Source organism: Thrips palmi, unplaced genomic scaffold (assembly GCF_012932325.1).
Source record: "Thrips palmi isolate BJ-2018 unplaced genomic scaffold, TpBJ-2018v1 HiC_scaffold_3, whole genome shotgun sequence".
In the NCBI taxonomy this organism is placed as follows: Eukaryota; Metazoa; Arthropoda; class Insecta; order Thysanoptera; family Thripidae; genus Thrips; species Thrips palmi.
The window spans coordinates 2,099,039-2,122,411 of record NW_023144630.1 but is presented as its reverse complement, the minus strand read 5'-3'; the positions used below and the strand labels follow the sequence as shown (position 1 = coordinate 2,122,411).

General features: G+C 57.6%; 1 long non-coding RNA gene across 1 annotated transcript; it reads right to left on the bottom strand.

The window, feature by feature from the left end:
• Window positions 1-66: 66 nt before the first annotated feature.
• LOC117648520 lies at window positions 67-23,373 on the bottom strand. The gene is made up of 3 exons (XR_004587905.1): window positions 23,195-23,373; window positions 2,454-2,591; window positions 67-163 (listed from the first exon to the last, which is right to left on the bottom strand). It is a non-coding gene; the product is annotated as an uncharacterized LOC117648520 (long non-coding RNA).

Here is a 23,373-nt window from a genome sequence, read left to right as displayed (position 1 = left end):
GACGGTAGCCACTCCTTGGGGGCGGCGGGGGCGGGGGCGGCGCGGCGGGGGCGGCGGCTGGCCTGGACGGCCCTCGCGGCACGAACCGTCGCATCTCCAGGTCCACCGCCGCGGCCGCGGAGTCATCGGACAGCGCCGAGGGGCCGAAGTCCGACACGGCCTCCTGCAAACGAGGAAAGCATCAAAGCATCCTCTCTCCAGTGTCGGTGCGGCAACCGAACTGTCGTTACGTATAATGAAGGCATGCCCGCTGCGCCCGCATCCTCCCTCCCCATCCGGCTCCCGCTTTGCGTAGCTTCCCATATTGTGCGCTCTGATTGGATCGCCGTCTCTCTCTTTCGGAAAGCCCCGCGAGGCCGCGAGAGCGTGAGAGAGACAGAGCGATGCAGGTTGCGGTAGAGAAAGTCGATCATCTCGGTGGGAATGGGCGAGACTGGTTGACAAGTGTTACGTCACAACCGGACTCCACCTGTGTCTCTCTGTCGCCCCAAATGTCAAGGTGACTGGGCTAGGGACCCCCATAGGGGACCCCCACGAGGAGCGGCCTGCGGTTGGATCCCTCTGTCTCTCTCGCACCCCTGGGACGCCCCCCGTGCGCGCGACAGAGACAGAGCGTCGAAACCACTCTTCGGAACGGTGCGGTCTCCCAGTGGGACTAGTTTAGGTGACAAAGCGCACTGAAAAATGAGTGCCTCTTCCGCAACTGAATCGGCAACTCGTTTTCTTGCTCCACCATTCTCGCGTTTTTGTTTGATCTCGACGCCTTTTTTCCCGCGCTATCTGATGGATTTCCGCTGATTTACGAATTGGTGGGCGTTCTCTCTCCGGCCCTGCTAATCCCCGCGCCTTTCGTTGAGTCATTTCGTGAAAGGGGCAATCAACAAATCCAGCTCAGGCGTCGGAATATCAGACTGGCACATCGGTGCACCGGTGCATCTGTCTCTCTGGCACTCACGGGGCGGTCCGTAGGGGTGCGAGAGAGACAGAGCGACCGTCCGGCAGCAGCCTGCAGGGTGCAGCCGCTTTATTTGGGGATGTCCGTGTGGCAACCGCAGACATCAGATCGGACTTGTCTCTCTCGCACTCAGGGGGCGCTATGCATCACAGTGGGCCCGAAGACCGGTGAAGCGGCCAAAATTCGAGACGCGTTCTGAGCTCCAGAGTCGCTAAATGGGACTCGTACCGAACGTGTGACCCCACCAATGGATTGCTCTCCGAACGAGGAATCCATTGGTGGGGTCACACGTTCGGCTCGAGTCCCATTTAGCGACTCTGGAGCTCAAAACGCGTCTCGAATTTTGGCCGCTCCACCGGTCTTCTGGCCCACTGTGCGCTGTCCGGCCGTCCTTTGCCGGCCAGGCACAGCAGCGCAGCGTCACGTCGGGACGGAACTCCGGACACAATGGCTTCAAAAAGGACCGGCCAACGGATAATTCCGGCCCTGCAGGGAAAAAAAGTGATAAACGTTATTCTTTTCTCAGTCTGCCACCGTCATTTGGAAAATTCCACCTCTTGGCAAAGGCGTCCTTGCTCGGGCAAACTGTCACGTACACAAATAATTTTTATTTTCAAAATTTTTAGGAAGACGTTATGCAGAGCATCATTGTTCTTTTCATTTTAAAATTCCTGAATATCAGATGAGATCGGCCTTGGGTTTGCCAAAAATAGTTTAGGTCCAAAGTAGACAGATCTACTGATATATACCGAACTCCCTGGTGGTTAGGGATTTTTTTTCGGGTTGCAGAATTTTAGGATCGGAATCCTTTTACCCGTTATGCTCAGGCATTGTCGGTTTTCTTATTTATAGATTCATTGACTGCGGATTCCTTATCGCGCGAAAGGGCTGCATGGCCACTGACCACAGCCAGTGGCGCAGCCAGGGACTCTATAAAGGGAACAATAGCGAGCCAGCGCGGAGATTGGAGGAAAGGGTTCCCTTGGCTCCGCCGGGCATGAGTGGAAGCGGCTATAGGCGCTTTGCCCGCCTTTGCCGATCACCGACTTTTCTTTATGGCGCGAGTAAAGTCAGATAAGACTTCTTGCAACTAACAGACCCCAGGGCCTGGAATACAAACAAAATTGCCCAGAGAAAATAATGACGAGAATAATGTCGGTGTGTCCGCAAAGTGACGCGCACGTTGCTGGTGGCCTGCTCTTGCATACCACCGCCGCCCCCGTCGACTCGTTCTACTGGCTCCGGAAGGAGGCGCGCCACTGCGAGCGCACTGCAATCTGAATGTGAATCTTGAGGCGTCGTCGCCAGGCTTGACTCGCTGCGGGTCGCTGCGACGCACAGCAACCGGGTAACCGGTTCGCCCAACAGGGGATGCTCTTTGGAGGCGCGTACTGCATACGTACTGCCTGCCCTCTCTCCGGCTTCAGCCTTTCCAACACACAGCTCAAAGTTGTCAAAGTATTTCCCTTTCCTGGAGGATACAGCAGAAGACACTCACCTCTCTCCGGTGCTGCGTCCTCCTCTGTGCGTTGGCGGGGTCCACCAACCCTAACTGCAGCAGCACGAGCAGGGCCAGGGCCACCCTGCCCCACCCCATCCCCCACCCCCTCCCCAAGTGCGCGCCCATTCCACCGTCCTGCAACAGAAGAGAGAGACACCAAATTAGCACAGCTTTTCCAGAAGAATTTAGCCCAATGGCAGCATTTCGCGTGATAAAATAACATAACATCACATCCTAACCGAACCGAACCGATCCGAACCGAACCTAACCTAACCTATCCTGACCTAACCTATTCTAACGTAACATATCCTAACGTAACCTAACCTAACCTAAACCTGACCTAACCCATTCGAATCTCGGTGCTTCGGCAAGCTTCGGCATCGGCCGAGCGCGGCGCCACCGTCGCGTGGCGGACACAAAGGGGAAAGGCTCCCTCACGACGACAAGAAGATATATAAAAAAGGGAAAGAGAACGTTCGGATTAGAGTGAAAGGTTCAAATTGGCGCGGGCGGTCGGAATGGCGGATGGGTGTGAGCGAGAAAAGAGACTCGGAAGATGAATAAAAAAAACGTAATGGCGCACTTTGCGAAGCGTTGGCCAACGACTGCGTAATGTATAGCCGCGACGATGACTTGGTTTTTACGCATGTACTTTCATCGCCCGTCCGTCCGCGCCGCGTCCGCGCGTCTCGCGGCCCGCGGAGAGGCAAATCACACGTTCGATGCCCGGCGTCTGCATAATTTTTGCACCGACCGGGCAATTGCTTTGCGCACACGCCGCCGAGCAACAGTCGTTTACGAAATTCCCGTTGCTTTCGAGAAAAGTCGGTAACTCTATTTGTAGCGCCTTTTTAATTCACGCACGTGGATGTACGTGCAAGAGGCCTTCGAGATCTCGTTCGAGATTAGAATTGGCGCGATGGAACGCCGCGGCACAATGCGGGGCGACAACATCTCAGCATGACAACACGCTCGAGTAATCCCTGCTGGAACTACCTACATGAAAAAATAAAAATAAAAAGTGATAAAAAGGCTACTTTTGGGCCGAAGACGGGAAAAGGGGCGTAGAGACTAAGCGACAGAGAAAGTTGAAAACTAGTCGTCAACGTCATCTCCTTTCGGTGCCGTTGTGTAATATTCCTGCGTGTCATCCAACGAGAAAAAAACATGTTAAACCGATTGGTATTTGAACCCCGTTCAACAGATGCAATGCGAATGCGACTTGACAGAGACTAATTGGCTAGGCAAGAGTTATGCGCGCTGGGTGCGACACCAGTGTGACTGCAGCGCCATCTGGCCCGCGGAATCGGCCGGTACTAGGGCTGCCCTGCCCGGCCTGCCATGGCATTCCCCCTCCGAGGAGCGCGCCCCAACCCATTAGCAATGATGTAAAAATTTCGGCCCCCGCCCGGGATTGAACCCGGGCCACTCGGGCTAGGCGTGTCCGGCGTGACAGCCAGGAACTAACGAGCTCTGGACCCAGTATTTGAACCCGCGACCCCGGAGTGCGCAAGCTCGTTGGACCGGCCAGTGACTTGCAAGCGCGCGTCACTCATGAGTTCGATAACTTGCAAAGCGCCACCCGCCAAAACAGAGACTTTCAATTTTTTCAGGGTCTTCGACTTAAATAGTCGCAGGCCCTTGAAAAAACGCGTCCGTTTTCACAGTGCAGCGTCGTCTAAGGCGAGTGGCCGTTTTGGCCGGCAGCCAGAGCAGCGGCGTGCTTGCGAACTATGCACACACGGCGCGCGGCCGGCCGGCCACCGCCCTGCTATGAAATGACATAACTGACATAATCTTTGCCGCCATCCGAATGCATTATCATCGCGGCCTTTTTGGAGGGAACAATGTTACCAAACTGGGCCCAAAAAATAAATTAAATTTTTTTAAAATATGGGGCAAAACATCAAGCTTTCTACACATTATTGCGAACATTGCTTCGATAGTTTTATTTTTGCCATGGTTCATGACGCCACCAACGAACACAAGATCAGCAGATATCTTGTACGTTCCAAGTTTTGTCAAGTTGGCACTCGTTGAAAAACGACAGCAGCGGTAGCTGCTGAAAAAGTAACTGAAGTGTGTTTATTGCTCCAGTTCCAGAGTCTCCAGGAAGCGGCGGCGCGGCGGGCAGGTGTTACTGACGTGCCCTCGACTTAGCTCCCCAGGCACTTGTCCAGGCTGGGCAACAAGAAAGAAACAGTAAACGCCGCTGCGTCGACAGGCAGAAAACGTCCTCCAGCAGGCGCTGCAGCCAACTTTATGGAAAAAAAAATTAAGTTTAGGTGTTTGTATCTTGACGAGTGCCTTACGAAAGCCACGCGCTGAGTGCGCGGCTAAGTGTTAAAATTAGGAAATCAAATTTTTCAATCAGCTTTATCTTAATGAGGCTAACGCTTACAGCTCCAGAGGCACCGCCTTAAAGTTGGGTTTTTTGGGTTGTCGCGTTGGCACTACCGGACGACCACCCGCCCCGCTCGCGCGCTTTCCAACGCGTCCTTTGAGTCCGCCATTAACCTATTCCTGCTATCGGTCGGCCAGGCTCAATTACTGCAGCGAGGACCTTAGCCGGACCGCAACTGGAGCGGTTCAGTCCGTACAGTCCGTTCAGCCGACCGATTCCGCGCTGCTGGGGCTGTTAATCCAGCGATTGTCTGACTGCGAGAATAAATCATCCCCTTCGCCCTTCGGCCTGCTCCGCAAATACACTCTTCAAAATGGATCCGAAAGATAACAAAACAACAACTTTTTTTGTGGTTATTAAAACTGCACGCAGAAAAATAACTTCTTGGATCAAGAAAAAAATTGACTTTTCTTGTTTTTTCAAGAAAAATTTTCTTGATCCAAACTTTTTTTTTTGCATAAAAAAAATCTTGTTACAAGTTTTTTTTTTTTCATTTAAAACCGAAGGAAATTAAAAATCGACATACCATTTTTCTGGGTGTGTCTTTGAAAATGAATCCTCCTGCTCTAATCCATAATCCCAAGGATGGTACCTAAATGCGATCAAAATGCGCCACGCGAAAGTGATCATGCATTATTCCGTTCGAGTGTACCGAGAACTCTTTTCACGGCGAGGTCTTTGGAGGGTTGCACTCGACGGGCACTGCCTCTGCCACTTTGAATTAATCGGCCGCTAATTAAAATTAATTACCCCCACTCGCGACAAATGCAGCATTTTCGCACAAGTTGTTCCTTCTTTTTCGCGTCTGGCCGCTGGGTGCTTATCGCATATGGAGCAGGGCCTTTGGGCTCGGATTAGAGGCATTCGTTGCGGTTTGGCACGGCGCGGCACGGAGCGGCACGGCACGGCACGGCGCGGCGGATGTCCTGCGCTGCCCGCTCTGCAGTCCGAACTTTCTCTCGCATTTACTGTAAATTATTCATTTTCCAGCCAAGAGAGTGCCGCCTCGGCCAGCAGGAGGGGGTGCACGATGTCGACCGGGATCGGGGCCGCGATCATGACCGCGGGGACCATGCAGTGGGCCAGAGGACCGGTGGAGGCGGCCAAAACTCCCGACGCGTTTTGAGCGCCAGAGTCGCTAAATGGGACTCGAACCGAGCGTGTGACCCCACCAATGGATCGCTCTCCGAACGAGGAATCCATTGGTGGGGTCACACGCTCGGTTTGGACAGTAGGAAGAGAGTCGACTGCAAACCAATTAGGCGAGAGGCCGGCTGGAAGGATGGCCTGGCGCTGGAGCCTCGCTGGAGTGGCGCGGCCAGTGCCGTTGACGCAGCGGTCTGCATGTTCCATTCCAGTGCGAAACGCCTCGCCCCGCCATCGCCCCGCACATTCGGACAGCTTACGCAATGGCACTGACCACTCCACCGCTCTCCAGCACAGCCGCTCCGGCGGTCTGCTTCCCGACGGCGCTTTCTGTCTCTCTCGCACCCGTGGGCGTGCCGCGAAAAGGAAGGGGGTGTCCAGTTTGGCGAGCGCTCCAGGACGGGCCAGCGGACAATGACGACTGCCCACGCCATCCAACGCCATCCAAATACTATCTTTAAATTTTGTTTTAGTTTGAAAAATGTGCGAAAAGAGTCTGAATTAAAATCGAGTCGAATTTGGTGCTTTGAAGCTCTGCCCCACGCAAAGTGCGGACTGGTCACAGAGATTCTTCTTGACAAATAGTATCGAAGAACGGTTTTTTTCCGCACTCCTCTAAAGACGGAAACGCGTTTTCCATCCCTGCCGCTCCGCGGGCTCTGCGCTCCGCCCTGCAGCCAACAGCCTGGAAAGCGGACCGCCTATGCGCCGCCGCCGTGCCAGGGGCAGCACTGTAGGAAGGAAGCTCAAGACGCGTTTCGAGCTCCAGAGTCGCTAAACGGGACTCGAAACGAACGTGTGACCCCACCAATGGATTCCTCGTTCGGAGAGCAATCCATTGGTGGGGTCACACGCTCGGTTCGAGTACCATTTAGCGACTCTGGAGCTCAAAGCGCGTCCAGAGTTTTGGCCGCCGCCACCAGTCTTCCGGCCCACTGTGCGCCACTCGCTACACGCCCTGCCTCAAGCGAGTCCGCCTCGGCCGCACCGGACACACCGGACAGTGTCCTTGACAGGGCCGCCCTGCGGCAGGCTGCTCCGAAATGCACCGGCCGGCCTTGCCAGGACAAAACGACGAGCACACTGCATTTTGTTCACCCGCACTCAGAAACACACACACACACACACACACACACACACACACACACACACACACACACACACACACACACACACACACACACACACACACACACACACACCGCGGCCTCGGCCTCGGCCCAGATGATCAGCGTGCAGTACTCCACATCGACCCGAGGCGCGTTTCGAGAGATCGCCGAAAGCGCTTCGAGATATCGAAGTATGGTGTCGAGAGCGTCGGTCGAGTCGAGTAGCGGTGAATGAAAAGGAGCCAGCGCTGCAACAGTGGTGCGGAGGAGCGGAGACGGTCAAGTCCGGCATGCAGGACAGACGCCGCGCCGGCTAGACGGACTGCTTGCCAGGGGGGAGAGAGAGAGAGAGAGAGAGAGAGACAGACAGAGAGAGAGAGACAGAGAGAGAGAGATGCGAAAAAATAAAGAGTCGGGAAACAAAGTGGGGCTGGCCTTACTGCATGACGTGCCAATAAAATTATTATAAGGCCCCAGAGCGGCGAGCCGAGCTGCCGGCCAGCCGCAGACAGCTTGTGCTCTGTCTCTCTCGCGCGCACACGGCGCACCTCACGAGTGCGAGAGAGACGGAGCGAGACGGCCGACGCGGGCGGGCCGAACCGGATCGAATGGAATCGATAGAGTCGAGAGCAGCTCAGCAGCGGCCGGCCCAGGTCCACCCACGCCAGCGGGTAGACGCGGGCGGCGCGGCGGCGTAAGCCAGCCTTGGCCGCGGCCCTGCCGGAGTAGTAGTTCCTGTCGGGTTCGCACGCCGGACCGCCAGGACGCCGCCAGGACGCCGCCAGGACGCCGCCAGGACGCCGCCAGGACGCCGCCAGGACGCCGCCAGGACGCCGCCAGGACGCCGCCAGGACGCCGCCAGGACGCCGCCAGGACGCCGCCAGGACGCCGCCAGGACGCCGCCAGGACGCCGCCAGGACGCCGCCAGGACGCCGCCTGCGGCCACGCCCTGGCCGGCCTGCCGGCCTCCAGACGTCCTTGTGACGTCACTGTAATGGGGCGGCAAGCAGCACGCCGAGAAAATGCAGCGTCCATGGCGGGAATCGAACCGCTGACTCGCGGAAAAAAGGCGCTGACGGTTTGAGTGATCGACGACAGCACTGCAATCCGCTTGCCGAACAAAGGGTGCGCAAAAGTGCACGGACCCGGCCGAGGCGGAGAGGCGGAAGTGACTCTCGAGACTCTCTACGCACAGCCAGTCTCTCTGACTGCAATGCCAGAGTCTCTCTAACTGTCTCTAACCGTTAGAGAACCTTTCTAGGACCTAGTCAAGTTGACAGAGGACCAAGTCTCTCCAGGTAGGACCGAGTAAAGGCTGTCTATGCGTCAGGAATCAAAGTAAACGTCTCTCTAAGTACAGTCACTCGCGCAACAAAAATAACTCCTTTCGCAGTGTGGTGGGAGGCTTGGGGAGGCAGTGCAGTGGCAGTGCAGTGGCGGAGCACAAGGCGGTGCCCGGTGCGTAATCCAGTCGTCCTTGCCGAGCCGGGGCGGCGGACGGGGCGGGTTCCTACAGGATTCCACCAATGGATTCCTCGTTCGGAGAGCGATCCATTGGTGGGGGTCACACGTTCGGTTCGAGTCCTGTTTAGCGACTCTGGAGCTCAAAACGAGTCTAGAGTTTCGGCCGCCTCCGCCGGTCTTCTGGCCCACTGTGCGTAACACCGCGCTTTTCAGTTTTCCCGCCAAAATGGAGCAGGCCCACGGACTGGGCCCCGCTAGCCCCGATTCCCGCAGCGGGCCCCAAAAGCAGCGGCGCGTCTGACCCAGCTGCCCCCATGCATCCACATTATAAAAGGCCAGTCTTTCCAGTTTCTGCTCGCACTACTTGTGGTGGAGCGGCGCGGCCGTGGCGTGGCCGGGCCGGGCAGGCCAGCGTCCGGTAGGCCTACCTTCCTCCTTCCTCGCGTTACATGCGGCAACGCACTGCAAGGCACGGCAACGCACTGCGACGATCCGCCTCACTCACTCCGCTCACTCAACGCCAGGCGCCATAAACCAACACACCTGCCGGCGAGCGCGCTCGCGCCTCGAAACATTGATGTGTGAGGCCATGGACTCCATAAAGCGGACAGCGCACCAACGCGCAGTGGGACAGGGGACCGGTGGAGGCGGACAAAACTCTAGACGCGTTTTGAGCTCTAGAGTCGCTAAATAGGACTCGAATCGAGCGTGTGACCCCACCAATGGATTCCTCGTTTGGAGAGCAATCCATTGATGGGACCACACGTTCGGTTCCGAAGTCCCATTCAGCGACTGCAGCTGCAGGCCTGCTCTCTCTACTCGGAAGGGGCGGAGTCAGGATGCTGGCAGCCAAGGACGCCGTCCTCGCGAAGGTGCAAGGACACTGCAAGGACACTGCAAGGGCAGGGTGGCGTAACCATGGTGACCGGCGGGGCAGTGCTGACCTGGGGGGTACACTGCGCCGCCGGTACTCCTACGTCGACGACCTGTTCTGCAGTGATGTAAGCCGCCTGGCGACCAGCCCCCCCGCGCGCCACCGCCGCCCGGTCGCCGCGTGACCACGCGCCAGCGTCGCACAGTGGCCCAGAAGACCGGCGGAGGGGCCAAACTCTAGACGCGTTTTGAGCTCCAGAGTCGCTAAACAGGACTCGAATCGAGCGTGTGACCCCACCAATGGATTGCTCTCCGAACGAGGAATCTATTGGTGGGGTCACACGTTCTATCTACTGAGCGATTCGACGCCATTCCGACAAGATACCGAATGGACATCATGCTCGAGAAATTCCAGCGTGGTTGCAGAGCTGTCCGGCATTCGGCACGCACCAACCAGTCGGCACACTGTTACTTGCATTTCTCGACCGAACTAACATTGTCCCGATTGGCCCGGAATGCCCTGCGACCGTGACCACACTCCAGCAAGACTCCAGCAGTCTTCTGGCCCACTGCGCGGCGAGCCGCCGGCCGCACCGCTGGACAAATAATAAAAGCCGGCCAGACTGCTTGCGTCAAAAACAAACCTCAATGACCCGCCTCGCGACCTTCCTCTGCAGGCGTCATTAATGCGTCGCGCCACCCGAAAAGGCTCGGACCGCTGTTACAGTGGGTTACAGGCCGCCGGGCAGGCCCGCGTCCCCCACACTGCCACAGTCACTGAATAAAAATCGCTCACGAAAAAAAACATCGCAACAGATAAAACATGCGTTCAAATCGACGAGCTATCTTGAATTTTCGTGCTAGCAGCCACCCGCTTCGTAAAGCAGATCAAATTACATAGCAGAGCCCAGGACTGCATAAACAAAATTAGTTCGCGAATGTTGCACTGACGCAACGCTAGTCCGCTAACTCTTCGCACTGTGGCGGTGCCGTGGGGCGTAGCGTGGCGGGGCGGGGCGGGGCGGGGCGGGGCGGGGCGGGGCGGGGCGGGGCGGCCACGGCTTTGCACGCGACGCCGAGCGGACCGGTAGCTCTAATACGGGATGAGTGGGCCCGGACCCGCAACAAGACCAACGAAAACAAAAACAAAAACAAAGGCAACCGGACTGACGATTAAATTTGGACGACCTTGGCGGGCGTCGCGCCGAGAACGGATAAAACGGGTCCACGAAAGCGAGAGTCGCGCAGACAGGCAGGCAGGCAGACAGACAGACAGACAGACAGACGGCTTCTGGACCCGAGCGCCCGGCCGGTAGGCAACTTCCGCACATCGGAGCGTCGCGGGCGTGCCTACTGCCCGGGCGTCCCAGAGGACAGTTTTTTCCTCCTCTCTTTCCAAGGACAGCGCTCTTTCTTCGCGTCGAAACCAAGTCGGACGAAGTCGGACGAAGTCGGACGAAGTCGGACGAAGTCCAAGGTGCAGCACAGCAGTCTCCAGCTCGCCATGTGGGCCAGGTCCGCCAGGTCCGTCAGGTCGGACGAGCCGAGAAACGATGCGAAAAGGAGCTCTAGGAATATTCAAAGTGGTGCCCGAATTAAGCAGGCCTCGTTGAACTGGGGCGCGGTCTGGAACGCCGAATACCCGTTGCCTCCCTCGTCGGCTCGCTAACAAAGGAATTTGGGCTGTCGGTCTCTCTCGCACTCACGGAGTGCCGAGGAGTGCAAGGGAGAGAGAGAGGGAATCCCGCGGCCGATTTTGGGGCGGCCCGATCTCACATGGCGATAGCTGGATTGTTCTCGCCGTGTCGGCCGAACCGCGTCTTGGCCGTGAAATTTTGCTGCCCACTGGATGCTCTGTCTCTGTCGCACGGAATCAGACCAGGGCGTGAAACGGGCGGGGCACAGTGGGCCAGAGGACCGGTGGAGGCGGCCGACACTCTAGACGCGTGTTGAGCTCCAGGCTCGAACCGAACGTGTGACCCCACCAATGGATTCCTCGTCCGGAGAGCAATCCATTGGTGGGGTCACACGTTCGGTTCAAGTCCCGTTTAGCGACTCTGGAGCCCAAAACGCGTCTTCGGCCGCCTCCGCCGGTCTTCTGGCAAATCCACTGTGCCCCGCCCGGCCTTACTCCCACCGAGCGCGGTGTCGTTTGGGAAAAGGAGCGGCAATAAGCGACTTCCGTTGTTGACAACGCGATGGCCATCGTCCCGGGGTCCCGCTACCCAGCGGAATTCGCAGCGAGATGCACTTCCAGTGGACTGTCGCGGAAAATTGAAAAAGGTTGCCAACTTTCGAGCAGAAACGGAAACGAAAATTAACAATTATTTCATGCAGCACTTTTCCCCCCAAAATCGTATTTTTATAAAATTGTTTCGAATTGTTCTCTGGGCCCAGACCGGTGCGATGGTGTCCGTTACACTCTATTAACACAGAGGGCAAAGAAGACACAGCGCTGCCACGCGTTGCCATGGCAGCGTGGTGGGAACGCGGCAGCGGCGGCAGCAGTGTAGTGGCGTCTAACAAGGGTCACATCACATCGCATCTCGGTTCCCAGAATCCCCGTTCCCAGCGCCAGGCGGCGCCACTGTCAGTGCCACTGTCACGGTCTCGGCCGCTTCCGGCAAGCACGGCTGGGAAAGAAAGGCCCAGACATTTAAACTGCCTTTCCAACCCACTGCTCTTAATTGAGACAGTGCACCTCCACTGTGGATCGCTCTGCCGACGGTCAGTGCGTCGCTGTCTACTAGTCATCCCGAGCGGGTGCGAGAGAGACAGGCAGTGAGCGACGGGGTGTGTCAGGCTGCCTGGAGGGGCATCTATTTCCAAGATTAGTGTAAGCCACCAACGGTGACATCTCCATTGAAAGGACTCCCCCCCCCCCTCACGTGGTCCGGCAGCAATGCGTCGACACTTTCGTTTTTGATCCGCCCGGGCAGCAATGCGCAGCAACGCCTTGTGTGGTCATGGAGGCGTAACCAGGCTTTTAGTACAGTCAGCTCGTCAAAACTACACTGTAAAAAATTCCGTACTTTTGTATGGAAATGGTACAGAAAAATATAGTACGGAGGTACGGAGAAAAGTACGGAACGTTCCGTACCTGCTCCATATGAACCCATGTAAATGGGTACGGAAAAAAGGTACGGAACGTTCCGTAGTTGGCAAGTACGGACGGTCCAGGCAAATTATTGACCAGACATGTTCCGTACTTTTTCCGTCCTTTTTTCTCACAGTGTAGCGTCCTGCCCGGGCCACGGCCCCACCCAATGCCCCCCGCTTACGCGTCCTCGAAGATAAACAGAGGGCGTCGCGTTGGGAAATGATTCCGATTCACTTTCGGATTGACACACTTTCTTTGGCGCCGCACTCTCGGGGCTCTTAGGCACGAATGCCCGCGAGCTGCACATTCAGATTCAGATGCTTTTTTTTTTGCCTTTCGAAACCGCCGCCGCCCGTATTGCGTTGGCATTTTCTGCACTCAGATTCATATTCGTATTTAGAGCGGGAACTAATATGGCCGCAGCGCAGACTAACGGGGTAAAAACGCGGACAGTGCGTGATCGCTGCATCAAACCCTGAAAAAAAAATTCTTTTTCAAAGAAAAGGAAATACTTAGAAACGGCAGGGAGGGAGGCCTCCACGGGGGCGTCATTAAACCGCGTTTAATTATTTAACTCGGCTTGCACGCTCGTCGGTAATCACACTGCTCCTCTGCGATAACCGTCGCATAGAGCGGAGCATGGCGGGGCGGCGCGGGGCGGCGCGGGGCAGCGCGGCGGGGCGGCGCGGGGCAGCGCGGCGGCGTGCACGTAGGGGGGCGGGGTCGCGTCATCACGCGCGTGGCGCAGCACCGCGTAGCATCGCGTAGCACCGCGTAGCGGACACCGCGCCACTCGCCTGACCCCACGGGGGCAACAACACGGCTCAAACGGGACACATTTCATTTCATTTTATTTTTTTTTGAGAAAAAAAAATTTAAAAAAATATTTTGTTTGAAAAATAAAAATTTGCGTTTTGAAGATTTTTTTTAAAAGTTAAGGCGATTTCAAGATTCTTTTCCCAAGAATTTTTTCAAAATTTTTAAATGATTTTTAAGTTTTTTTTAAACAATCGGCTAGTTTTCATTCTTCCAATTTTGATATTTTTTTTGTGAGGAAATACTGGATTGCGATCCGATTGGCCGAAACCGTTCCGGTTAACTTGTGTCCAGCCACGCGTTCCAGGCCTTGCTTGCAGGCCTTCCAGGTTCCAGCGGTACGCGTGCGGCCAGCGTGCTGGAGCAGGAATCCGCCCCGCCGTGCCGCCCCGCCGCCCGGACTGGAACTCCCCCTGGAGTCCAGCTGGAGTCCGGCCGGTGTGTCTACTCGTGTCCTTCCGGTCTCGCCCCACACGGCACGGCGCGGCACGGCATGGCGACCACGTGGAAAGCAGCATGAATGAGGCCCCTTACGCAACGCGCTGTCACACGCTGGTACAGCACAGCCCGCAAACCGCGCACGACTCAAGTCTAATTGTCGCAGCGGCGGTGCACTCATCTAAACCAAAAACTAATTAATCAAATTTGTTATTGTTTTTTTTTGGAACACGATTTTTTTTGCTGACCAGCTCTGTGAAAATACACTTAATGTCGTGTCATGTGATAACAGTGCAAACCCCCTCCCCCCCCCCCCCACACACACACACACTCACACACGATAGACTCATTTGCGTGGTGCCCCGAATTTCGGCCCGTTCCACGTCGTGGGCCCCGCGAGCGACTCCGAGGCACGCCTGTCCCATTATCTCATCAATGACTCGGGACCGCTGCACCGCGCCGCGCCGCGCCAGTCCACGCCACGCTAACAAAGTCGTTCTTTTCCAGTTCCGGTTTCACTCAGAGACTGCATCATTTGTGCGCTCTGCTGCGGCCCGCTGGAGTGCGTTAGATTGTGTGTGTGTGTGTGTATGTGTGTGTGTGTGTGTAAGTGCGTGTACTTAAGGTAGCAATATCGGCCACTGGAGCCGTCTTGATGAAGATTAATATCGATCTGACGCCGGCCACACACACACACACCACAGCGAAGCCACTCCGTTAATCACCCGGATACCTCAACAAAAGCATCCCTCGCCGGCGACGTGCGTGCGCCATCCCTCTCCCGCAAGTCTTCCAGTGTGCCCGGCGTCGAGCTGCACCCCGATCGCCGGCCCGCCCCGCCGCCAATCAGCAGGCAGGGTGGTCGCGGCAACGAGCTTAAAAACCGGGAATAACGAGGGCCTTGTGCTGCCGGTCGTGAATCGCCGGGGCGGGGCGGGGCGGGGCTGTCCAACGTACCCCCGCGTAACGGCTTTATTCTACGAAGCAATGCAGGGCTACGGAACGCCCCACCCCACCCTACCCCACCCCGCCCCACCCCGCCCCGCTCCGCCCCGCCGCGGCATGCCGTGCCTTTCTCCGTCCGGCCAAACTCATTTACCACTCAATGGCAACGTGACAATCGCCTCGCGGTGCCTTCGGGTGTGACTTCGGCCGCCTTCGGGTACCTTCGGGTACCTTCGGGGACGCTTCGTGGTCACGCGACGCCGTGTTACTTTCGCCCTCGTCTCGTTTCCGCCACCGACGGACACCGAGTGGACGCCTAGCCTGGTCACAGTGGACCGGCGCCGGCGGCCGCAATCCTAGACGCGTTTTGAGCTCCAGAGTCGCTGAACGGGACTCGAACCGAACGTGTGACCCCACCAATGGATTCCTCGTTCGGAGAGCAATCCTTCGGTGGGGTCACACGCTCGGTTCGAGTCCCATTTAGCGACTCTGGAGCTCAAAACGCAGGCGGTCCTCGGAGCGCCTGCGACACACTGGATAGGCAACCCGGTGCACTGGCGAGCCGAGTGGTTGCCTACCCGCGTCCTGGCAGGCGCTCGGCTTGTAGAGTAACCCGCACTGCCAAGTCGCCGAGGTTGAATCGACGAGTCTATATTTACTGCGATAATTGACACGGCGCAACGTCCAGCACAGAGTCGTCGCTCTGTCTCTCTCGCACCTGAACGGGACGCCCTGTGAGTGCGGTAGAGACGGAGCGACGAAAACGACTCTCAGTGTGCAGCATGCGAAGCTAGAACGCCCGGCACGCTCCAGTCCAGCGAGAAGTCAACCTGACGGCAACGACAGCTGCGGCCGGGGTCAGAATGATACTCGCCAAGCCGCCATTGCGTGAAGTAGTGACAGTCCGCGACGCTTTTCAAGACTCTGCTATACCTTCCCAGACTTTTGGAAAACGACGAGTGACGGGATTCTACTTTCAAAGTCGGCCCGCCTCCGCGTCGTTTGACATTTCAATCCGTCCGCAGGTGCATGAAACCGCGTGATTTTTTAACGGTTCCTCCACGTCGGGGATCAACACTTCGCAATGACCCCTTCCACCTGTCCCCCTCGCGTTCTAGACACACCACTGATATTTTTCTCCTGGATTCTCGAATCCCCCAATAAACTTGTGCAACTTCCCGACCCGAAATGGGCTGGGCCAGGTCCACTCCCGCCGCCGTCGTGTGTGTGTGTGTGTGTGTGTATGTGTGTGTGTGTGTTTGTGTGTGTGTGTGTGTGCCAATCCCATCCGGCATTTTACGACGAGATTCCATTAAAACAAGTAGAGACCTGGAATAATATGCGGGCCTAGTGCCACCGTGGTGCCTGGTGCCGCCCTGTTGCGAGGACAGCCACGACATTTGGGGCGTTTAAACGCGCGAGGTGCCGACTGCCGGGCCGCACTACGGCGACCCGCTCACCACTGGTTGACTGGGTGCCCGTGCGTCATCCGTCTGCTGATCTGTCTGTCTGTCTGTCTGTCTGTCTGTCTGTCCGTCTGTTCGCCCGGGCCGTCTGCGACGCGACGACCCGTCGCGTGAATGCACCGCCATCTCGTAGAGCCGTCCCCCGCACGCGGCCGTTCGCGAAAGGTTTCCGTACAAGGCGGTGAGAAATCGCTCATCCAACCAAAATTCACCAATGCCCCCCTCCCCCCCCAAAAAAAAAAAAATTCGGACGGTCCATCAAATTTATTTTAAAAAAAAATTAAAAAGGAAAAAAAAGTAAGTTCAAAACGAGTAAACACTGCAAAAAAAAATAATTTTCGTGGTGTTGAAATTACTAGTTTGTTATTAAAAATTAAAGCGCGCGAAGTGCTTCCCCCCGGGTCTCTTTTTTCCACCCCTTGCCCGACACAGAGACCAAACTGTCCGTTTTTTGCCGTCCGCGCGAGCGGTTTCACAACGCACGCGGCACACTCCAGGACTCCAGGACTCCAGGACTCCAGGCTGCATGATGCGAGATCCGCATCTTTCCAGACCAGTCCCCCCCCCCCTCCCCGGCCCTGCCCGGCCCTGCCGCCACGCGTCGGGACGCCTAGCCTGTAAATATCACCATTGCTCCATTATACCAAAGGCCCGGCCAGTCTTTCATGATGGGTTGCCTACAAATTTTTTTGCGACACAATTCACGCACACACCGGAAAATTTTAAGAATTATTTGTGACTTCCGCGTCGTGCGAAAAGAGATAGGGACAATTGGATCATGACGACATGCGTGTGCATAGGTGCAAAGGGGTTTCAATGGAAAAGAAAAGATTAAACAGTGTGGGGAAAATGGGCGTTCGGCATAATCCGCCGAAAAGGTTGGCCGTGCGAGAGGAAGGACGGAGCGCTTCCGCGTGGAAGCGAGAGCGAGCGAGACCGAGCGATGGGGAACAAGGATACGGAGATGAGGCTCCGCAGGACCCGGCCGGACAGTCGGACCGCTGGAGGCGCTAGCGGGGCGGGGCGGGGCGGGGCGGGGCGGGCTGCGCTTGGCTTCGCGCTCTGCTAAATATCAAGACCACGCACCGCGCCGCGCCGCGCCTGCCCGCGGTTCCGACGCCCCGACGTTCCGACTGGCGATGCCCCATTATAGGCGTTGCGTCACGTGACTCGGACTGCGCCGCCACACTGGAGGGGACACCTCAGGGAAACAGAGCGGCGGCCGAGGCGTGGCAGGACTCGAACCGAACGTGTGACCCCACCAATGGTCTCCTCGTTCGGAGAGCAATCCATTGGTGGGGTCACACGTTCGGTTCGAGTCCCATTCAGCGACTCTGGAGCTCCAAACGCGTCCAGAGTTTTGGCCGTCTCCACTGGTCTTCTGGCCCACTGTCATGTCACAGTCCCAACCACCCAATGCGTTAAATGTTGGCCCCAAAAACAACCTGCACTTTTTGATTCTCAAGCACTCCCAGAGGAATTCGGACACGGCTTTTACCGTTTCGGGTCTTGTCCTATACTGGGTGATTGCGACCCTGCCGTTCAAGATAAACAAAGTGGCGGCCTAAGCGGTCCCGCTCGCCGAGTCCTCCACGGGGCGGGGCGGCAAAGTGCGGCGAGGGGCGGCGACGGCAGTAAAAATAAAAGCTGTGCTTACGAGGGATCAATACCCGTGACCAACGAGGCAGCAAGCGGACTAAGACATTTCTGCCCTCTGAAAAAAAACTTCAGAAAAAGAGAAAAATTGCGAATCGCTTGGTTTTAAATTTAAAGAGGGAAAGAAGATAGCAGCGCTAGGGATGGAAATGCAAAGCTCTTTTCGGGCGCTACTACACCGTTTCTTTCGTGACGTCACCGAGGTTGCAGGGACCGCCTCGTCACACCCCCGCTCGCCGCGAGTTTCTAGTGCGCGGTTTACAAGCACGTGATTGGTGGAGCTGGCGGAGCGCGAACCGAACCGCGCTCCGAAATTCGTATTTGCATTTCAATACACAGTGTGCACTCAATCCCAGCCCGGCGGCCCGAAGCCACAGACTGCAGTGCAGTGGCAGGGACCGCAGCAGAGCAGGGCTGGCCGCTCCAGCCGCTCGACCCGTTTTGGCGCCAAGTTCGTCGATCCGACTTCGGTTTCTAGTACCGGGAAGCCGCGCAGCACGGTGGGCCAGAAGACCGGTGGAGGCGGCCAGAGACGCGTTTTGAGCTCCAGAGTCGCTAAATGGGACTCGAACCGAACGACCCCATCAATGGATTCCTCGTGCGGAGAGCGATCCATTAGTGGTCGGTGTTTCCACGCAGAAAAGGGCGGTCAAACTAATAAACCCCGGTAATCGATACATCGAAAGGGCCTATCGAGATCTCGACAAACTCGCCACGCGATTCCAATCGCAGGCCTTATCGGCAGCAACAAGAATGGAACGACCGGGTTCCGACCAGAGAGGTGCCCGGGGCGCGTTCCTGGCGGCGCCGCCCCAGGCAGGCACGTTCCTCCAGCAGGCGAATGTGACCGGCGAGCCGCGCGGCCGCGGGCCTCGCGCGTGCCTCGAACGTACCGCAGTGGGCCAGAAGACCGGTGGAGGCGGCCAAAACTCGAGACGCGTTTTGAGCTCCAGAGTCGCTAAATGGGACTCGAACCGAACGTGTGACCACACCAATGGATTCATCGTTCAAAGAGCAATCCATTGGTGTGGCCACACGTTCGGTTCGAGTCCCATTTAGCGACTCTGGAGCTCAAAACGCGTCTAGAGTTTTGGCCGCCTCCACCGGTCCTCTGGCCCACTGTGCGTACGTACCCGGGTGTAGCTCACAATTAGCGCGGCTATCTACGGCCGAGCTCAAAAACACAGCCAGCCCGCCAGGCCCAGCGCATGCCATTCGCACGGTGGATCCGCCAGAAGACCGATGGAGGCGGTCCAAGTTCCGGACGCGTTTTGAGCTCCAGAGTCGCTAAATGGGACTCGAACTGAACGTGTGACCCCACCAATGGATAGCTCTCCGAACGAGGAACGTACTTTACGAGGGAGTGCGCAACTTTTCTGCAACAGGTGGACAGACGCCAGCTCCAGCGGCTCCAGCGGCTCCAGCGCACCCCCACTGGAACCCGTTGTCGCTCTGTCTCTCTCGCACTCCAAGGGGCCACCCCACGAATGCCAGCTCACGTGACCTTGAGTCCCTGTCCCCATGGCAACGATCATCGTGCGGTCAGCCTCGCCCCGCCACGCCCCGCCCCGCCCCGCCACGCCACTGTCCAGCCGGTCCGGCCCCACAGTGCCCCGCAGTGCCCCGCAGTTCTCGGGAGTTCGGAATCGCCCTGCCCTCGGCCCGCAGCTCCCACCGTGGCTCTCGCGGTTTCAATCAGTTCGGCCAAAACTCGAGACGCGTTTTGAGCTCCAGAGTCGCTAAATGGGACTCGAACCGAACGTGTGACCCCACCAATGGATTTCTCGTTCGGAGAGCAATCCATTAGTGGGGTCACACGTTCGGCTCGAGTCCCATTCAGCGACTCTGGAGCTCAAAACGCGTCCGGGATTTCGACCGCCGTCACCGGCCTTCTGGCCCACTGCGTTCACGTTGAGCAAAAAAGTGATTCGCTTTTTGTTTTGTTCGAGGAAGGGAGCAGACTGCATGCAAGACTGCAGTCCGAACGGCAGTCCGCCCTGCTCAGTCGGTCCGGCAAATTGATGCAGGCAACGGGGCAGCGGCGGCCTGGGCACAGCCTGGGCACAGCGAACCTCGACGGCAGTAAACTTTTATCTGCCGGGCATCTGTTACAAGTCGTTTACAGTGCCCCCGAAACCCGGGCGAGATTGTTCGGCTCCTTGGTTCCGGTGTGGGCCCCGCAGTGCCATGGGAAGGGCCGTTTAGCCGCTACACTGGCCGGTAATGCCATGCACAGTGGGCCAGAAGACCGGCAGAGGCGGCCAAAGACGCGTTTTGAACTCCAGAGTCGCTAAATGGGACTCGAAACAAACGTGTGACCCCACCAATGGACTGCTCTCCGAACGAGGAATCCATTGGTGGGGTCACACGTTCGGTTCGAGTCCCATTCAGCGACTCTGGAGCTGAAAACGCGTCTTTGGCCGCCTCCATCGGTCCTCTGGCCCACTGTGGCGTGCCACTCGGCCCAAATAAGCACGCCCCCAGCGGCCCGGCCCGTTAGAAGGCTTTGTTTAAGACACACTGGTTGGCATAATGAGGGGCTGCAGTGGCACGGCATTGCACGGCATGCTGATTAAGAGACTCCGTTAGAGCTCTAGCGGTGCGGGAGGTGTGAAGCGGACCACGTATTTAACGGTGGCGTTGCAGCGAGCCAACGCTTCGGAAAAGATTGGCCAGAGCGTGCGATGCAGTTCTGCGAAGCGTGCTAGTACGATTTTTTTTTGTTTTGCCTTGCAGTTTTTACATGCGACACCGTGAGAGAACCTACCCCAACCGCACGCAGCGCGACGCAGCGTCCGTCCTCATGGCCACGGCCACACGCTGCCTTTGCGTGGCACACCCACCGGCAAAAAGGAGAGGCGTGGGTATTCGAACACGCCTCCGACCACCCCGACCGCACCCTGACCGGACTACAACGAAACCGTTGAGGGGCAGACCGCGGGCGGCTTCGGGCTTCGGGGACCAGTTTGGAAGGTCGACGGGGTGGTGCCCGAAAGGGCGTGGCCGTGTGTGTGTGTGTGTGTGTGTGTGTGTGTGTGTGTGTGTGTGTGTGTGTGAATGCGCACGCGGCCGCCAACCTCGCGCGATCGCCGAAAAAAAAAAGTCACCCCGCGACAAGATCGCGCTCCAGTTTCGCTCCTTTTTTACGGTGCAGCCAACAACAAGTGGGTGGCCGTCCGCCAGCGATCAGCGGCGTGGGTCGCGGCGCGGGTGGCCTACCTCCCGGGCGCACGCGGCCAAAACGCGTTTCGAGCTCCAGAGTCGCTAAACAGGGCTCGAACCGAACGTGTGACCCCACCAATGGACTCCTCGTTCGGAGAGCAATCCATTGGTGGGGTCACACGTTCGGTTCGAGTCCCATTCAGCGACTCTGGAGCTCGAAACGCGTCCGGGGATTTCGACCGCGTCACTCATTAAACATCGGCCGCAGTGTCGATGACGGCGAGCGAGTAACTCGGTCATCCGGCCAGCTGGGCCCGGCTCGGCCGGACCGGGTGGACCGGGAAGGGGGTCCCCAGGGACCGCCAGGGACCCAGGGCGGTGCTGCGGTGCTGCCCAGGGCGGTGGCGGCGGGGCGGCTGCCAGTGTGCCAGGCCTCGGTCATGCTGACCACCGGCCCAGACCAGTTACTCAACATGCGCAGACCCGGCGCCCGGCTTCGGCTTCGGCCAGGCTTCGGCTCGTGTTCGGTGGCCGTTCGGGTCCACGAGAGGGTGAGCGAGAGAGAGAGGAAGCCACACAGCACATGTCGAAGGCAGGCTTTGGGCACCTGTCCTGCTGTGGGCAGTGGAGCAGCGTGCCACCACTCCCCGCGACAGACACTTTCGCTGCGAAGGGAATGTTGGCCATGCTGGCCATGCCGGCCACTGCTTTGCACTGCTTTGCTGACCTTTGCGACTGACCCATCGTCCTTTCGCTCATTACATCCAAGTGCGTGCTGTCGGGCTGTCAGTGCACCGTCAAAGCGGCCGTCAAAGCGGCCAGCGGATTATGACAACACCCCGGGCTTTTTTCCACTCCAGCCTGCTTTTTTTGCAGTGCTCTTTCTCAACGAGTGGCGATCGGGAGCGTCCCCGCGACGCATCGCGCCTCGCGTGGCCTAGCACGGTCTAGCCTGGCCTAGCAGATCGTCTTCTGCCGGACGAACTGGACCAGTCGCTGACGAAACAGCCCGCAGGACTCCGACGGAGCGGAGCCGAGCCGAGCCCCGACCACGTCACGACGCCGGCTAGGTTGGGTCCGAGACTGGCTGCCGAAACTAATCTAATGGAGGACCTAAACGACACGAGGAGAGAAGTTAAGGGTACACTCACCCGGTGGACAAATGCGTGCGGAAGCTGCACTGGCCGTGTCTGTCTGTCTGTCTGTCTGTCTGTATGTCTGTCTGTCTGTCTGTCTGTCTGTCTGTCTGTCTGTCTGTCTGTCTGTCTGTCTGTCTGTGTGTCTGTCTGCAGAGTCTATCCTTCCCCGTAACGTGAGTGACGACTAATCACATGCATTTGCTACCAAAGCTAGGGGAATGTGGAGTAAAACCAGTCCGGCCTCCGTCACTATGGCAACAGCTGCGTAGAGAGACACACTGGCACACAGACAGACAGACAGACAGACATACAGACAGACAGACCGACAGACAGACAGACAGAAAAACGAATGCAGAGCGGGTCGGATAAATCCCCTGCAAATTGCTGGCTGCCGACACGAAAGAGAGCCGGCAGCTTGATTCCCGCCTTAACACCGACTCGTGCGTTCAAGTCCCCAGCGCCCGACCCGACCAACGGGCAGACAGTCAGACAGACCGACAGGCGAACAGACAAACAAAGAGACAGTCAAACCAACAATGCGGCTTTCTTCCACGTTTTGCTTTGCTTTTTTGCCTCGCTTTGCTCGGCCCCTCGTAGCGGCAAAAGCGTCCACCAGCCCACGCCCGAACCGGCCGACTGCACTGACCACGCGCAGTGGATTTGCCAGAAGGCCGGTGGGGGCGGCCGAAACTGGACGCGTTTTGAGCTCCAGAGTCGCTAAAATGGGACTCGAACCGAACGTGTGGCCCCACCAATGGGTTGCTCTCCGAACGAGGAATCCATTGGTGGGGTCACACGTTCGGTTCGAGACCCTTTTTCTTGCACTTAATTTGAAGGACTCGAGCAGCAGGCACTGGAAGGTGGCCGAGACCGAGGTTCGATCCTGGGCTTCCCTCTCAAGTCCAGGCTGGCTGACCCACACCAGAATCGCCCACTGCCAGTGCGGTGTCGGCAGAAAGACACGGGTGGGATTTTCCACGAAAGAGAACCACGCTCCCTCCGAAACAGCCAACAGCTTACTCTTTGCCGGGGCGATGGGGGTTGCGTCCGCGACGCGACGAAGCCGAGGTCGTTTCAGGTATCCTTGTCAAATCACGCCGATGCACCCATCACTTGGACACACACTGTGTGACACACTGCACAATCACTGGTCGCGGCGCTCAACGACCGCCGCGGAGGGCGTACGACGGCGTGCTCTG